This window comes from Bos javanicus, chromosome 11 (genome assembly GCF_032452875.1).
Source record: "Bos javanicus breed banteng chromosome 11, ARS-OSU_banteng_1.0, whole genome shotgun sequence".
Taxonomy (NCBI): domain Eukaryota; kingdom Metazoa; phylum Chordata; class Mammalia; order Artiodactyla; family Bovidae; genus Bos; species Bos javanicus.
Genome location: NC_083878.1, coordinates 81,646,488 through 81,664,169, shown reverse-complemented (window position 1 = coordinate 81,664,169; position 17,682 = coordinate 81,646,488). Strand labels below are relative to the sequence as shown.

General features: G+C 47.4%; 1 protein-coding gene across 2 annotated transcripts in view; it reads right to left on the bottom strand.

Moving 5' to 3' along the window:
- Positions 1–13,848, bottom strand: part of CYRIA (CYFIP related Rac1 interactor A) — a 102,459-nt gene extending 88,611 nt beyond the window's left edge. For both annotated transcript variants that reach the window (XM_061433265.1, XM_061433263.1), the window contains exon 1: positions 13,765–13,848. The gene's annotated coding sequence lies outside the window, so the exon portion shown is untranslated. The remainder of the gene's footprint in view (positions 1–13,764) is intronic.
- Positions 13,849–17,682: the final 3,834 nt, after the last annotated feature.

The following is a 17,682-nucleotide window of genomic DNA, read 5'->3' as shown; positions in this document are numbered from 1 at the left end:
CATCACCCACTCCAGGTTTTAAAGTCCTGCACTTGCCCCGTGTTCTGAGGTTTTGACTCTCTGCCTGGAACATGTTTCTCTAAGTGAGCTGTGTGGTTCACCCTCTCATTCTCTGCAGGTCTTCCCTGAAGCATCACCCTCTCTGAGATGTTCCTTGATCATCCAACTTAAAATAGCAACTCTTCTCCCTCAAACTCTCCCCACTGACCCCTCACTGTGTACACCTCTCTCTGCTTCATGTTCCTTCATCAACTTGCAACCATCTAACATCATCCTCTGTTTTACTTGGTTGTATTATTTATGGTCCATTTTCCCCCGATTGATTGTAAACTCCATGAAGCAGGGGGTTTGGCTGTTTGGTTCACTGTTGACTCTCCAGGTACTGACCTAAAGAAGTACCTGACTCACTGTGGGTACTCAATAAGTTTTTGTTGAATAAGTGGATGGATGATGGATGGGTGGACGAATTTTAGGTAAATGTAAAACCGGAAGTGAATCTTGAGGATCTGTTCAGGAAAGGAAAGAGCATATGTAACTCATGTGCAATCCTGGATAAACACATCACCATGATCCCTTCCATAATATGAAGCTAATGCATAATATTGGCAAGTCAGTGATGAGCCATGAAACTAGAACAGGAGTTGGGGCCAGCTCAAATGGGCAAGGATGGTGCAGGCTGATGCAAGATGGGGAAAGACAAGAGGAACCAGGTCTTTCTTCACAACCACCAGACTGGGTTCTGACCGCAGCAGACAGAGACAACAAGGCTGAGAGATAGGTGGGTCAGTTGGGGCTCCATTTCATGATTCAACATGGGGTACTTCGGTCCTCAGCCAAAGGAAAAATCCCAAGCCCCCTACAAAGCCATACTCCAAAATGTTAACTCACAAAGCAAGCCACAAAATAAATAATAAAATAAATAACTGCATCTCTCTGAGACTTAGTTTTGACCTCTGTAAAATAAAGTCACAACATCTTCTCCCAATAAATGACACAGGCAAGTTTCTAGAACTTGACACATGCATGGCAAAAGTTTGTTATATGGAAATACATTATTTGCGAAGTTTACATTAAGGTAGGGGGCACCATGGGACTCCACTGGAAAGAGACGAAGAACTCCAGCTATGATTGCATTTTCTGAGGCTTAAGTAGAACCATGTCAGGAAAAAAAAAAGATTTGATTTTCCTAAGAAAAAAATAAAATTGTGGCCTGGAAGCAGTATGAAGTATGTGGTGTGGGAAAGAGTAGGACTCTGAGAGCCAGACAGTCTTGAATCCAAATCCTTGTGCCCCACTTTCAATCCTATGTCTTAAAGCAAGTTTATAAAACTGTCTTAGTTTCAGTCTTTATCTGTAAAAGAGACAGAAATATATCTACCTTGCAAGGTTGTCTGTAGGGTGAGGAATGTATACAGATAGTCTAGCAAAATAGAACTGATGGGTATTAAAGGCATGCTAAAGATCACAACTCACTGTTACAAATATAATTTAAAATGTGGTAGACTTTGAAACATTAGGGCCATGTCGGTATAGGGTAACCTGTAAATAACTATGTAGAAAAAATAACTCATGCATATATACGATGAAATAGCAAGCTCACTGCTGCTATTTTAGCTGATATGAGGTATTCAAATCATTTCCTGAATTTGAGGTGGAACAGATATATTCGCACAGCCCACAGCCTTACTAGCGGGTTACAGAGTGGACAGGGGGAAAAGTGCCTTCAGACAGGTGGTTCAAAGGGAGGGAAGATGGAGGAGATACATAGAGCATCTCATTCCCACCCACAGATGCTGACACTCTCGCCCCCAGTCCCATGGGAGCAAGTCTGCAATTTGCACCCATGGAGAAGAACGTTCTCAGCAGCTGCAGGCTGAGGAACCGAGGGACAGAGAGAGACAGATGGTTACAGAAGGTTAGCTGGGTCAGTCGGAGAAGGCAATGGCACCCCACTCCAGTACTCTTGCCTGGAAAATTCCATGGGCAGAGGACCCTGGTAGGCTGCAGTCCATGGGGTCATGAAGAGTTGGACACGGCTGAGCGACTTCACTTTCACTTTTCACTTTCACGCATTGGAGAAGGAAATGGCCACCCACTCCAGTGTTCTTGCCTGGAGAATCCCAGGGATGGGGGAGCCTGTTGGGCTGCCGTCTATGGGGTCGCACAGAGTCGGACACTACTGAAGCGACTTAGCAGCAGCAGCAGCAGCTGGGTCAGTGGGAGACCTTGGCCCCTAGGGGACTCCCTGGACAGGGCACTCTCCATCACCCCAGATGTCTTCCTGATCCTCGGAAGTGTAGAAGCAAACTCTGCAAGGATTCTCTACCCACTTCTCCCCGTGTTCCTCCCCCACCTTCGCCTCTAGCCTCCTGACTCTCTCAGCTCTGCCTGGGTTTGGCCCAGAAGAATCTGGACCAGGAGACGGGCCCACCGCCTATCACAGGGCAAAGGCAGCTCAGTTTCTCTTCCGTTTCTCTTTCTGCTTCTCTTGCTTTTTGCTTTCACAATCTTTTCCTACCTTCCCCCAACCGATTGCTAAATAACACTGGATGTATTACTTTCTATTTTCTCTAGTCCTTCATTTTCAAAACCTGTATTAGGCCTTTCTCTTATTTTTAAAGTCGCATTCTCAAATAATGTGCATCTTTCCAAACATGTATAAAATCAGCTTTGACAGCGGTCTGGGTTTCCAAAGCTGAAAGATTAGATATTTCTCCCTAAGAAAACATAATTTAGTTGCTTCCTGCCAGTTAAGCTCTGAATTGCTTTTGTCAGTGGTCATTAGTCCCTGAAATATCAGGGGTCCCTCAGCCCCAGGGACCCTCTGGGAGGTCAGTTCCATTCGTGAGCTACACAAAGGCCAGGAGTCAGACTGAGGGGGAGCCTTGTCCAAAGGAGCTAGACCCAAGTCTTGGCAGCATCTCCCGGGATCTGAAAGGACCTCCAAATCCATGCACTCACACGTGTTCACACTGACACACACACATCTACACACACTCACATACATAGCACATACCATGCACACAATGACACACCATGCACCCTCACACACCCACATACCAGGCATATACTCACACTCATACACGCTCACCCACCGGAGCCCAGGCCTTGTTAATTTATGAAGATCAGCCACTCCAGGGCTGCCCTCCTCTCAGTATCCCCTGGTGTCAATGATGTTTACAACTGCCCAGTGGCTCCCACAGTCCGTGTGAACTGAAGGACTTCAGGATCCCCAAAGTCAAGATCACTTCTCCATTGGGGAAAGCCCCCTGTGCAAGGTCAAGGCCCCAGTTCCTAATATGAGTTACTTCCAAGTGAGTATCTCCTGGCTGAACAGGGTGGGGCCTCTGAGAGACAGAAACACCAAGTTTTTAAACCATGTCAGACTCTGGAGGAAACTTTCAACCTGGCAAAAGTCAGAATGATGGTACTTTAAGTGTAAACTCCAAAGAGAAAGAAAGTGAGAAAGAAGGAAGAGAAGGTAGGAAGGAGGAAACAAAGGGAGAAAGGAGAGAAGGACAGGAATTAGACGGGTCCCCAGCATCCTTTACCTAAATGCTTTACATTTCAACCCCTTGCCCACACAGGCCATGGCAGGGACCTACTCCATCTCCGTCTCCCTGGGCAGATCTTGCACTGGTCCTGTGCTCTGCAACAGGGAACTCCCTCCCTCCTTTCTTACACCCCCTCACTCGTGCCCGGCATGGCCTTGACCGTAGCCCAGTGATGCAGAGCAAGCCCTGGTGCTGACCATCACCAGCAGGGCAGTGTCACCTGCACGGCTGGGTTAAACATCCTGCGAGCCCTCCCTAGGCAGCAAGGGAGGTGCAGGGGTCAAGGTGAGTCCCACACAAGCCAGGCCACAGTATCAAAGGATCATGTTGTGAGAGAAGCGGAGAGGACGGGCCCAGAGGACACCAAAGCAGAGCCTTTCGCCTCCTCCAGTCCACCTTGAGCCAGATGGAAGCTGGGAGGATGAAGTCAAGGAGGCAGATCAACGCTTTTTACTCTCTTTGAGGGCCCCAGCTTCAACTCCTAGACTCTTAGAAAGAAAGAATTAGTTGACTTTGAAATGGAGTTCCGAGGGCCCAGAGAAGGGAGGCAAGGAGCCCAAATCCCTCAACAAATCAAGAGCGAAACCAAGATAAGAATGGAGACCTTCTCACGCCTACTCGGGCCTTTTGACTTCCTCCTGCTCACTCTCCAAGGCCTGCTTCCTCCTCACAAGGCTAAAAGGATGAGTAGGATTGAAAAATTCCCTCGTACCTTCCCCCCAAGGCCAATGACGAAATAATTATAAGCCACTCTAGACCAAAAATTCCCAGCTTAATTTTAGTTCTATGGAATTAAAAAAAAAATACTTGGTCCCCATGAAACTTTGGAACCTGTGCTTTAAAAGGTTTTGTTATTGTTTTTTTATTTTGTTTTGTTTTTGTGCCAGGCCTGGTCATTTAATTTATATCCTCTTATTTAAATTGAGGAAATAGAAAACTGGCCACAAAGGCTTTTGATGAGCACACGACAAACCATGTCACCACAGCATCTGGAATCAGGCAGACGTTGGAGGACCCCTCTGGTGTCTCCCCAACACCAAGGGTCCTGTGAGTTCCTCCGGGCTTTCAGAAAGAGAGATTCATAAACGCTTCTTTGAAACCCTTTGCTCAGATGTGCTGCCAAATTCAGAATTTTTCATATTTTAGAAAGGTAATAGAGTACAGATACCATGTTACACGAACCCCCAGCAGGGTCTGGAGCATTCATTCTTCTGATGAAAAACGTATTCATCCCAAGTGGGATAAATGCAAACTAAAAATAGTCTCATGTACCATCAAGCCAGCTTTTGCACCCACATGAGTTATGAAAAAAAAAATAAAAACTTTGCATTTTCAGAGCATTTTGGATTTTCGACTTGCAAATAAGGGAATGTAAGAAAACAGCTTACAGCTCCATTGATTACTTCTGAAGGTGCTCTAGGGCATAGATTTGAAGCCTCAACACTTTAAGGAAAAAATACATATGCATTTACAAAATCAAGGAAGGACAGGATGCAAGCCTGATCATACAGTGGGCGTAATGCTGGATGTCAACTGGAAGTCTTATCCTTGTCACACTCCAGTAAGGAACATGGTCAGGTTCATTTAAAGTATAAAACAAAGGCTTAGGAGCTAGAAACATAGGTCCAGGAGAGTGGACTTGGGTGGCTTTGCCAAGGCAATTCAGGAACGCATCTTTTAGAGAAAGAAGTTCCCTCCTGTTTCCAACCAAAAACAACAAGAGGAGCCAAGGAGGTAGATGAACTTTTCAAACACACTTTTCTCAAAAGATCAGGCAAAATGAAGACTGACATGTTTATTTCTGGCACACTTCAGAGATACTGTGGGTTTGGTTTCAGACCACCTCAGAAAGTGAGTCACCTGAAATTTTTGAGTTCCCAGTGCATATAAATGTTATGTTTACACTAAACTGTAGACTATTAAGTGTGCAAAAGTACTATATCTAAAAAATATACATATCTTAGTTGACAAAATTTAAATTTTATTACTAAAAAACGCTAACCATCATCTGAGCTTTCAGCCAGTCGAAGCAGTCACATCAAAGATCACTGATTACAGGGGACCAGAACAAATTCAATAATAATGAAAAAGCTTGAAATATTGCCATAATTGCCAAGATGTAACAGGGACACAGGAAGTGAGCAAATGCTGCTGGAAAAACAGCACAGACTTGATTAACTGAGAGTTGCCACAAACTTTCAATCTGTCAAAAAAAAAAAAGCAATATCTGGAAAGTGTAGTAAAACAAGGTATGCCTGTATTCTTTGCAATATTTCTGGGCCACAAATATTATTAACTTCAGTTCAAAACTTGGAAAACTCAATAAGCTTAAGGGATCGGCCCAAGGGAAAAGGAGGATTCCACCCAGGTCTGTGGACTTCAGACGCACTCATGCTGCAGCCCTGGGATGCTCCCAGGTAATGTCCATGTGCCCATCTCACCTCTCTGGACCTCAAAGTGTTGGCATCATCTCATTTCTAGGGTGGAAGGTAAAGACAGACCACACTTTGAAAGCACACAGACACGGTTTCAGGTACCAGCTATGCAATCTTCCTAATGAATGATGTGACATTATGCAAGTTTCCTAACACCTGTGGACCTCAGTTTTCCCATCCATAGAATGGGTATATCTGCTTCTAAAGCTCTTTGTGGAAGTGTCAGTCATTCAGTCATGCGACCCCATGGACCGTTGCTCTTTGTGATCCCATGGACCACAGCCCACCAGGATCTTCTGTCCATGGGCTTCTCCAGGCAAGAATACTGGAGTGGGTTGCCATTCCCTTCTCCAGGAGATCTTCCCAATTCAGAGATTGAACTCAGGTCTCCTGCATTGCAGGCAGATTCTTACCATTTGAGCCACCAGGGAAGTCCTCTAAAAAAATGGATATTAAATGCTCATTATTCAGAAGGTACTGCTGCTGCCTGTGTTTTACTGGGGAAACACGAGACTCAAGAAAGATGGAATAACTTGCCAAAGCCCAGGCAGCTCTGAGTGGGTCTTCTCTGCTTCTTTACTCCAGAAGCAGGGGATTTGGCCTCATCACTGCAACTGGAAGATCCTGAGTTTGGATGACACTGGGGATGAGAGAGTTTGATGGTGTGTTGAGGCAGTTGTGTGCTTGTCACTGTTTCTGAGGTCCCACAGCGATTATGCATTTTAATGCATTCCAAAATCCAGAAATCATCAGACTAAATGATTTTAAAATGGTTATTAACTTAAAACAGAGAGCATTCTGCAGGAACCAAAGCATCCTCTACTGACTGGAATATGGAGGACAGACCACATTCAATGTGGTCACAATGTGGAGGTCAACCCTCCACGTTCCAGTTGGTGGACACTCTGGAACGTGGGAGTGAGCTGGTAAGGGTCCTTCCCACCTCTACTGACCTCCTGGGGCCCTTCTGTGTCTCCCTTTTGTCATCAGCCTTGACCTTCAACTATGTATCAGGATGTTCAATCAGACTTGGCCCCCTTTCTACGAAGGACAGCAAGATTTCTGTGTTCTTTGAAAACACCCAGGGTTCTTTCCACTCCAGCTCTGTTTTTGAAACCTTGCTGACTAAGGCTGCCAGGCTTTGCTTTTTCACCTATCACTTTGGGACAGAAGCTCAAATCATCGGCTAGATGTGGAAGCTCCCTTCTAAGTCACCAAATAAGCCTTCTTGTTTTACCAACAGAAAGTACAGTGGAGAGTCTCCTTTATCCTCAGGGGATCCATCTGTTCCAAGCCTGCCAGTGGAAACCACAAATAGTACTGAACGCTATATATACCATGATTTTTCCGATACACATGTGCCAATGATAAAGTTTATAAATTGGTCACAGTCAGGGATGAACACCAATGACTAATAAAAAAGCAGATCCATTATAACAATCTGATGTAATAAAAGTTATGGAAATGTGGCCTCTCTCTGATGAAAGTACCTTATTGTACAGATTCAATGCCTTTTCCATCTTAACTAAACACTCTTCATGTAGCTGTGACTTTTGCAGTTTGAGGTGTGACAGCAAAACTAGCATGAATTTCTTACTCTAGATCTTATCAACCTCAGCAAAGATTTTTTTTTTCTTTCTTTATTAAGTTGAGAATTTTCACCTTTTCACTGAAAGGAAACACTTTACAATTTCCTTTTTTGGCCCATCCAAATTTCCAGCATCACTACTCTTGCACATTAGTTCCATTATTAAGTAAAATAAGACTTTCTTGAACAACAGTAATGCGATACCACCAGAGTCTATCCGATAACTGAGATGGGTACTAAGTGATTAATAGGAGGAATATGTTGGACAAAGGGATGATTCACATTGCAGGTAGGACTGAGCCGGAAAGTGCTAGATTTCATCACACTCCTCAGAATGGTGCCCAACATAAAATTTATGAATTGCTTAGTTTTGGAATTTTCCATTTACTATTTTCAGACTGAGGTTGAGAATGGGTAACTGAAACTATGGCTGTGTGCCCACCTGCACAATCACTCCGTCGTGTCTGACTCTCTGAGACCCCAAGGACTGCAGCCTGAGTCTGCCAGGCTCCTCCGACCATGGGATTCTCCAGGCAAGAATACTGGAGTGGTTTGCCATTTCCTTCTCCAGGGGATCTTCCTGACCCAGGGATCGAACCCACATCTCCTGTGGCTTCTGCATTGGCAGGCGGGTTCTTTACCACTGAGCCACCTGGGAAGCCGGAAACTGTAGCTATGGGCCAGGGGCGGGGGGCGGTCTCCTACAGAGAACCACTCCTCCTTCCCAATGCAGGAAGCTAGGAATAGAGCTGAGTCGTTCACCATCCAGGCTTTAACTTTTCTCTTCCAGGCTTCTTCTCCCTGCAGTGTCAGGTGTGATAGAGGTGTACTGCAGACAACACCCATGGGGAGCAAAATGGACTGTTTTGCAATAAGAGTTGAAACAATGACACTTCCCCACTCCCCACCCCCTTGCACTGCTTTTCTTTATGACATTCTCCAAGCTCCATCTCAGGTGTGTGTTTCCTCCCCTGCCTGTCCTGGAGTGAGCACTACCTGCGGGCAGCGGCAAAACCATCCTGATCCTTGTGTTCTGTCTAGCAGAGCACCGGGCAAGAACCAGTCTCATACACATTTGCTAAGTGAATGAGTGAATGATCCCATTTTTTACGCTTGATCCATCATAAAACTGCAATTCAACTCTTCGGGGGCATCCCATTTCCCCAGTTTCATTTTAAAGATCTAATTATCTATGCCACATAGAATTTTTATTAGAAAGTGAAGTCATTAAACAAGCAGACACCAGACTCAGGCCTTGAGATAATTGCAAATAGAAACGGATCTGTCAGCAGAGTTAAGCTGGACCAGGAAGCATGTTGCCGGCAAACATGGCACCGTTTTCAGAACAATGGGGTCCTTGGGCCAAAGAAATTCAATTTCTAAATCACCCAGGAAAGAAATGCCAGGAGGGGGCCATTCTGTAATCACTTTCCTACCTCCATCTCCCAGCCATGAGTTATACCAATAGACTGAATCCCAACCACCCCTGTATTTGTTGGGCCGCTGACCAGGTTTTCTGACCTTCTTGCTTCTGTCCCCCTATCCCTGGGATGCACCTGTCATACTTTCCATTCATACGTTCAGTCCGAAAATCAGTTCAATTTATGTCAATGACAAACCGGTAACCCACTCTTAGGCAAAGAAAGCTATTTCAAGCATCATCAAAATTTTCTCTGAACTTGCACATGCCAAACTCCTCTCCTCTTCACCACTTCTAGGAATGACACCTCAGCCAACTGCCAAAAACCTTGATAATGCTGTGATGACAGCAAAACCCCAATAAAGTCTCTAAATACTTACTATGAGCCTGGGTCTGAGTTACAGTCCTGACCGGTCCCACCCCTGTTAAAATCTGCTCCCATGCTCCAAACACAATTATTTTAGGTCACTGACACACCAGCCAAGGAGATGACAGTGCTGTGTACCTTGGCACGAAGAGCAAGTAGGACCCAGTTTTAAATTCTGGCCCTGCCACTTACTAGTTGCTGGACTCTGCACCAGAGACCTTTGCCAATTTCCTTCACTGTCCAAAGGGCACAAAAAATACTAATATCACAGAGTTGCAGTGATGATTTGAGAAAATGTATTTCCATAGGTAGTGTAACTTAAGAAAATAAAAGGAAACTAAACAGGCCCAGAATAAAAATGTGAAGCACTCATTTCAAAGTGTTGTCTGACAGAAGAGCCAGGGTATACAATGGAGAGAGGACAGTCTCTTCAATAAATCGTGTTGGGAAAACGACAGCCACATGTAAAAGAACCAAACTGGACCACTATCTTACACTGCACACAAAAAGTAACTCAAAAAATAGACTGAATGTAAGACCTAAAATCATAAAACTTGTAGAAGAAAACATATGCAGTAATCTCCTCAATGGCAATGATTTTTTTTTTTTTGGAACTTGACACCAAAAAGAAACAGTGGAACTACATCAAAGTATTCTCATAGTGACACGTTTCTTAAACCCAGGGTGTTTGTTGCCGTTTCAAATTTGTTCCCTTTTGAGGACATCAAACACCACGTTGCTCAGCATAGTTTATCTGGTGAGAGAGAACTCAAAGATTAACCAGCAGTGCTTAGAACAGGAGTGTGGGTGATTTTTAACTTTCCCCAATAATGAATCTCTGAAGGCCAGAATTAGATCAAAAAGCTCCCCACCGTGGCTCTAAAAGGACCCAGAGGGCCAGTAACTGAGAACTCCTTTCTAATCAATATAACTAAATAACAGCAAGTGTGAGGTGGGCACCAGGCCAGACCCTATAAATGCATAAGATCATTCACTTCCTAGAAGGCAAGTCTCATTATTACCATTTTACAGGTGCAACAGCCAAGGCTCAGGGAGGTCAGATGCTCTTCCAGGAGCCCACCCCTAGGACACAGCAGTAGGAGAGTTTGAATTTATGAGTGACTCCAAAAGTCCACTTTCTTTCCAGTCACCATGCTGCCTTGGCAGGTAATTCCTGCAGCCTTGGAGAAAGGATTTGACCAAGATGAACTCGGAGCCAGAGGCTACGGTGAGTGGATGAGTCAAAAGCCAGGAAGGAAGGCAGGACTGGCCCCTGCCACAAACCTGACACTGCTCACAGAGCTGAATGAGGGGCTCAGCAACCATCCCCTCTGGCTGGGAGGGCTGGACCGAGGGCTTGCCACGTGGGCAGAGGCAAGAGAATTGTGTTTCAGTCACAAAGCACAGGATGAATGATTCACCCTAACATGGGGGCCGAGTCAAGTCACCATTTCTGGGTCCCCATCACCCTACCTTTTCCTTGATCACCCACCTCTCCTACGGATTGCAAGGCTCTCCTTTCACGTCTGTCTTTACCCTCAGACTACATTCTTTGAAAACAGAAATAGTGTTCACTTTTTAAAATCCCCAGTTCCCCAAACTATATTTGGTACAGAGTATATGCTCAGTTAACAGAAGGTGCATAACTAAAGAAACAGACTGATCCAGCATCAAGTCTGGACCTGCAGACTGGAGAATGCCTCTGATCCTAAGCTTTCACAGATTAATTATTCTTAAATCAATTCTTCATCTCTGAGCAGTGGTTTGGGGGTGTCTTTAACATGGAGACCTCCCAACAGGAAGAGGACATGATGGGCTCCCCAGGCTTTCAATTTTGCAAAAAAATGTACTCCCTGTAAGCTACTGCATTCCAGCTACAAAAACAAGCCAACTGTGGCCAGGAGGAGAGATGCTATCAACCCCATTTTAAAGGTTAAAACTGAGGTCCACATGAGTGACTGCCCCAGGGCTGGAATTTGACAATGGGCTGCTGACTCCCTGTTTTTTTCCTGCCACCATGACGCTTTTCCAGCTCATTACTAACAGGCCAAGAACACCCGCAAAGTAAAGGGTGGGGGGGCAGGGTGGGGAAGAAAAGAGTGTGTGGTGAAGGGAAAAATAAAAGGGGGGAACAGCTTCTCTGGGAGTGTGTCACTGACAGCTGACAGTTGGTGACCCATGGCCTGGACAGCTCTGAACTCCTCGCCCAGGGTTGGCTTGGGAAGATCTCCTGAGCTCTCCGTGTCCCCGACTCACCCGGCTCTGAGAGTAAAAGCAAACCGAATGCTTCTGGGTGCTAAGTAAAAACAGGAAGTCCCAAGTGGCTTGACTCTCCTCCCAACTTCAGCTCCCCCAACCTGAAGAGTCAAGGGTACACAAAGGACCTTACAGGTAGCTCTCTGGCAGGGGCCTCTGGAGGGGTCTACCGGAGAAACTAGGGAACACCCTTCCCACTCGAGTCTCCCAGCATGAAGGTTTAGGGAGCTCTGTTATCCCTCTCCTGGGACCAGTACCTGGAAGCCTGTGGGGTGGCCAGGGAGTGAGCTGGGTGTTTGCCCACCAGCTCCATCACTTTTCCATCCATTCAACAAAAGCTCAGTGCCCACTATGTGCTGAAAGCAGAGTGACCTGAGGGAAATAGCTCACTCTGAGCTTAGTCTTGGCATCTCCAAGGTGGAGACGGACCCTACACCACAGAACTGCCTTGAAGATGAAAGGAAATAATATCCCGGGCTTCTGCATCACACCTGGGTCTATTATTAGCACTGGGGCCCTGGTGCTATCCACTGTGAGCCCCAGGCTGTGATGCCACAGCCCCCATCCCAGAGCTGGGGGCAGGAGATGGTGTGGCCAGGTCTGTCTCTACCTCTCTCCTCTACCCTCCCCTCACTGGAGCCTGGGGGCCAGGAGGAGGTGAGATTTTGCCAGTCCCCCGGCCTGGGGCCCAGGTTTACGACTGTTTATTTCAGAGCAAATAGAAAGGAGAAATTAGAGCCATAAAAGACAGGACAACAGACCAATAAAAACCAGCTCCCAGAAGAGTCAGAAGAAGGAAGAGAGGCAAAACTGTCACCATAGCAACACAAGACAGTCAGAAGCACGCAGGAAAAACAGCCCCTGTTCTGCCTTCTCTCTCTACAGCAAAGCAAGCTCTTGGACCTCCTTCAGTGCTCAGGGAAAGCCAATGGCCCACCCTAAACCTTGCCCGTCCCCACCCCCCGCACCAACACTCGGGCCCAGATGCCCAGCCTGACCTGGCTGTCAGCCACCCTCCTTACACTGGCCCAGCACACGTCCCAGCCCACGGTCCCAGCCCAGCTTTCAGTGCCCTGGGGACACGGCGCTGTGCAGATGGCCCCGGGCCCGACCAGAGTGATGGTGACTGGAGAGAAGGGGAAAGTTTCTAACAGGGAAGGGAAGGAGGGCCAAAGGGCTGGTAGGGAGATCAAGGCCCTGCATACAGGCTCCAGGACTCTGCCCTGGGTTCCCTGGGGGGAGCGGAGGGGGAAACAGGGGCAAGGGAGGAGAGGCCAGGGTCAGTACTGTTGCCCATCAGTCCTGGACCCTACAGGGGAGGGGAATTCTGGAGAACGCGGGGTGGGGTCGGCAAATGACAAAAGCTCGTGGCCCCAGTCTCTGGGAACGCTGGTCACAAAATCAGGGGAGCCTGGAGAAGGACGCAGGGACCCTCTGGCCCGGTATAACAGAGGCTCTTCAGTCCTTCGGCTGGCAGGCACGACAGGTGTTGCCACCAAACAGCCTGGCTGGCTTGGGACCAGTCTTTTGGGAAGTGGGTCAAATTGTTCCCAAAGCTAAGGATCCGGTGAAGTCCCTTTCTTCAGACTGGGATTCTAAGCGGGGGAGGGGGAGGGTGATGGCAAGGCGGTCTGGGTCCCCGCACAGCTGCGGGCCGTCTGGCTGGCAAATAATCTCCCTGGCAGGTGGCAGCAAAAACGTCCAGGTGTGCAGGCCCCAGGGAGCGGGGGTCGTCCCTGCCTCTGGGGGCGGTAGGGAGTGGTGGGGAGCCGGGTCTCTGGTGGTGGGAACGGGGAAGCAGAGTTGGGGGTCTTCTGGAAGAATTGGCTTTGGAGCCCAAGCTACCTGGCGCTGGGGTTGAAGGGGAAAGATGTTGAGCGGTTGAGCGACGAGAGAGATGATCCGGGGCACAATCACGAGGCTGTGCTCCGCAGAAGGGCAAAAGGGCTCCAACCGGACATCTGGACGGCGATCGCCGGAGACGTGGTAAAAGAACTGGGTCCTCGGCTCGCCCTCCCGCCCGCCCTTCCCCGAAGGCTGCGTCGGGAGCTGGGGAAGGATGGCAGGGTTCTCCGGGCGCCTCCGGAGTCCGCGTCCCTGCAGGCCCCCGGCCGCGAACCCCGCCGCGCCCGCACCGCGCTCACCCCGAGTCGCCGCCGCCCTGCTCCGCCGCCCGTCCGCCTCTGCCCCAGCCGCCGCCGCTGTGGACGCCTCTCCCGCGGCCGCCGCAGCCTGCGAGCCGGCCCCGAGCCCCGCCCCAGCCCCGCCCCCAGCCCCGCCCGCTGCGGCCGCCCCGCCCCGGCCCCCAGGGAGCCCCACCCCCGCCGTCATCCGGCCGGGTTCCCTTCCCAGACCCATAGTGCTGACCACCTCCACACGCGGTCATTCCTGCTCTTTTTTTCGGCCTTGGCCTCTGGCTTTGCCCTCAAAGGGGAAGTCTGCATCTGCCCCTGCTACTTCTACACGCGGAATTCCACCATACCAACTATTTCTCTAAAAAGAAAAAGGACGGGGGACCGGTCTTTTGATTAATCTCTAGCCGCACTTCCAAATGTGCGCCCATGCACCCAGCCGGACCATCCCAGCCTCAACCACCCCCTTCCAAATTACCCTCGATTTTGAATCCAGTTCTCCTCCCTGCCCCTCCCGGCACGGACTATTAACAGATTCCCAGCCCTGGGGGCTGCCCTTATCTGAAGGGACCCTCAAAAGTCTTTGCAAATGCTTAGTCCAAAAAATGTTATTACCCTTCAGAGCAAGTCTGCAAAAACACTTGAAAAAACCCTATGATGCAAGGGAAAGTAGGGGATTACAGTGTCATTGTCACGATCATTGTTTTAAAACATCTGCCATTAAGAGAGAGAGATTCAGGAAACCAAAGAGGGCTGCTCGTTGCCAAACAGGTTGTGAGTCAGAGCTCCTGTTGGGGGGGCCCTCCTGCAGGCACAGGCCTCTCCTGCTTCCTTTCCCAGTCAATCAGCCAGAGCATCGGTGAAACTTTATTAAACCCCTACAAGGGGTCAGGCCGCGAACGTGCTGGGGGCTGCAGCAGTTGCTCCAGGAATGTGTGGTTTGGGCGCATCAGGCCGTCCTGGTTCTGGAGTTAGAAAGCTTCAGGAGACCTCGGTCAAGTTCTTCTTCTTGAGGGAGCTCCTGCTCTGAGTTTTGGCAAGAATTCAGACAGGGGCCAGGAAGGCACAGTCTAGTTAGAATGAAATAGTCTTCCTATTGGTAGGGGACCTTAGGATCAGAATGCACAGGTCTCCATTTTTTATTTTTGCCAGTCAAGTTGCCTGTACTTGAACCAGACCATGTTGTCAATCCCTGCAAAGACCTGTATTATCTTTGGGCGGCTCTACTGGAAAATCCTTCTTGCTCCACCCCTGTACATATACACAGCAAAGTTTCTGACTTATTCAATCCACCGTGAACCTGGTCAGGGTCTGAGGAGGGCAAGGACAAGCCAGCCACAGACACCATTCACCCCATGCGACATCGTCATTTCAGACCACGGGAGGACTCCTTACTTTACACTCGTCTGTCTCTAATAACACAGCTGAAGTTGGTGAGAAGAGACTATTTGATGTATGAAATTTCACTTCCACACACTTAAAGAGGGCTTCTGTTTCAGTAATTGAGGGCTACCTGCGTGGTGTTGCCTAGCCCATTGTGAAATAATAGGGTTTCTAATTATTAGTGTGGAATTTAATAATTATGTGTTTCCTAAGACACAATAATCGGATGAAATGGTCTTTCAACTTTGTCAGTAATACTAATAACAAGTTTAGAGTTTACTATAATAAAGATTACAGTGAAATTAAGCTGTCAGTGAGGGGGCAGGTAGGTTGAGATGAAATTTCAGTGGTCTTTCTTCAAAATATACATTTTCTAAAATGAACCTTAATTAAATTAAATTTAAACCAGACTGTTCTAATTTTAAGGACATCCTTGTCATGTATGTATTTTTTTAAAGAGATACCTTGAGCTTTAACAAAGGGCCAGGCACTGTGCTAAACCAAATGATGGTGACATAACACACGCCCCTGGCCTGAGAAGTAGACAGACTGATTGCCAGCCCAGTTTATGACAAGGCAGAAGAGAAAATAGGCTAAAACACGTATTTTCATGTGGGCTCAGGACAAGGAGTTCATTGTGATTGGGGAAAATTGGGTTCAGATTCTTTTAAGCTGAACCTTGAAGGATGACTAGACTTCAGGAGGCAGGAAATGAGGTCAAGGTAGAGGGAAATAAGGTCCCTCCAGGTAGAGGGACAAAGAGGTCTGGTGTGGTTGCAATGTCAGGGGCTGGAGAAAGTGTGGCTGAGAATGGAGACCCTGAAAATCAACCTGAGAAGGCTACACTTGATTCTGGGAACTCCCATGGGCTGGGCAGCCTTGACTGGAACCTCAAATAAGGAGACTGCAGTTTGGAGGAAGAAAAGGAGACAGTGATGAGAAAGACCAGGAGAGAAGTGCCATCATCATCCAGGGGCTCTGCATTGCCCTCCGTGGACCAGTTCTACTCTCTGACATTTGGAAACACATTCTCTGAAGCATCCCCAGTGCTGAGAGCAATACTTGGCACAAACTGGTCTCCAATAATATTGTTAAGCGAGCAATAAGGTTGAAAGTGATGGGTACAAGTGATCCCCTGTGGAGACAAAGCAACAAGAGCTGATCCCACCCAGGGCTCCTCTCCATCCACTGAGATTCATCCTAGGGCAGGTGGAACATTCCTTCTAAATCCCTGGACACATAAGATTTTCCCTTCTCAGCATGGGCTTCCCTCATAGCTCAGTTGGTAAAAAATCTGCCTGCAACACAGGAGACCCTGGTTTGATTCCTGGGTCAGGAAGATCCCCTGGAGAAGGGAAAGGCTACCTGCTCCAGTATTCTGGCCTGAAGAATTCCATGGACTAAGTCCATGGGGTCGTTAAGAGTTGGACAGGACTGAGCGAATTTCACTTCACTTCACTTCTCAGCATAGCTCCCGTTGGTGCTTCCAAAGACATTTCTGCTCTGATCCTTTGATTGTGTGTATAAACATATACACACCTCCAACGACTTACTGCCCCATCTCCAGCTGTCAAAGACCACTGGTTCCAAGGCTAATGATGCCTTCAGGACAATGGTGAACTATAGGCTCACACTTCTTTCTTCTAAACTTCTGTGAAGTTGACAATCTGATCCACTCCCTCTTTGCTTCATCACATATGCAAGTTTCTTGAGGACAAGGATCTTATCTGAGACACAGAGAAAACCTTCACTTTATTTGGAGTCAAAGCTGAACATACATTCTGATTCTGTCATTCACTGGCTGTACGAACCTATGTTACTTAATCCTTTGGAATTTCAGTTTTCTCATCTCTAAAATTAGAATAATAAAACTTATCTCAGCAGATAGATGGGAGAGCTGATGTCAGCTCTGAAACTGTGAAAGAAAGAATAGTTTTGTGTGTGTATGTGTGCTTTTCCTCCTAGTGCGTTGACTAACTGGGCATTCAGTAGGTGCTCATTTCAGACTTGGTGTTTGGTGCATTGATTCATAGATTAGAACTTGGAATGGAGGCTGAACCCCTGCAGCGCTCTCTGCCTACTACTTCACAGGGAGAAATCTTTATTTTGCCCTCCCACTTCACTTAGTTCCTCAGGAATTATATCGCTCCTTCCCTCTAGTATGACGATGATGGCTTCCAAGGGTGGTGGGGTTTCTTGCCCATTACAGGCCAGGCTTCTTTTATGTAACTGAGTGTTTCTACGGAAACATGGCCCTGGCTTCAGAGGGAGCGTAATAGATTTGATTATGAATATTGAGCCAATTTTCACAGCTGACACGCTGCACACTTCCTTGTTGTAGAAAAAAAAAAAAGAAAAATCACAGCCCAAACTATGTACAGAAACTTGGTAATGGCTGAAAATCATTGCCTGTGGCTGAATTGGAGCCTATGACTTAAGACGGCCGAAATCATCATGTTTTAATTCACAGCGTGTCAGGCTCCCCTTCTTTGCACATGGTTCTCTCCCTTAAATGACCTTCCAGCCTGCTCCATTTATTGAGTTTCT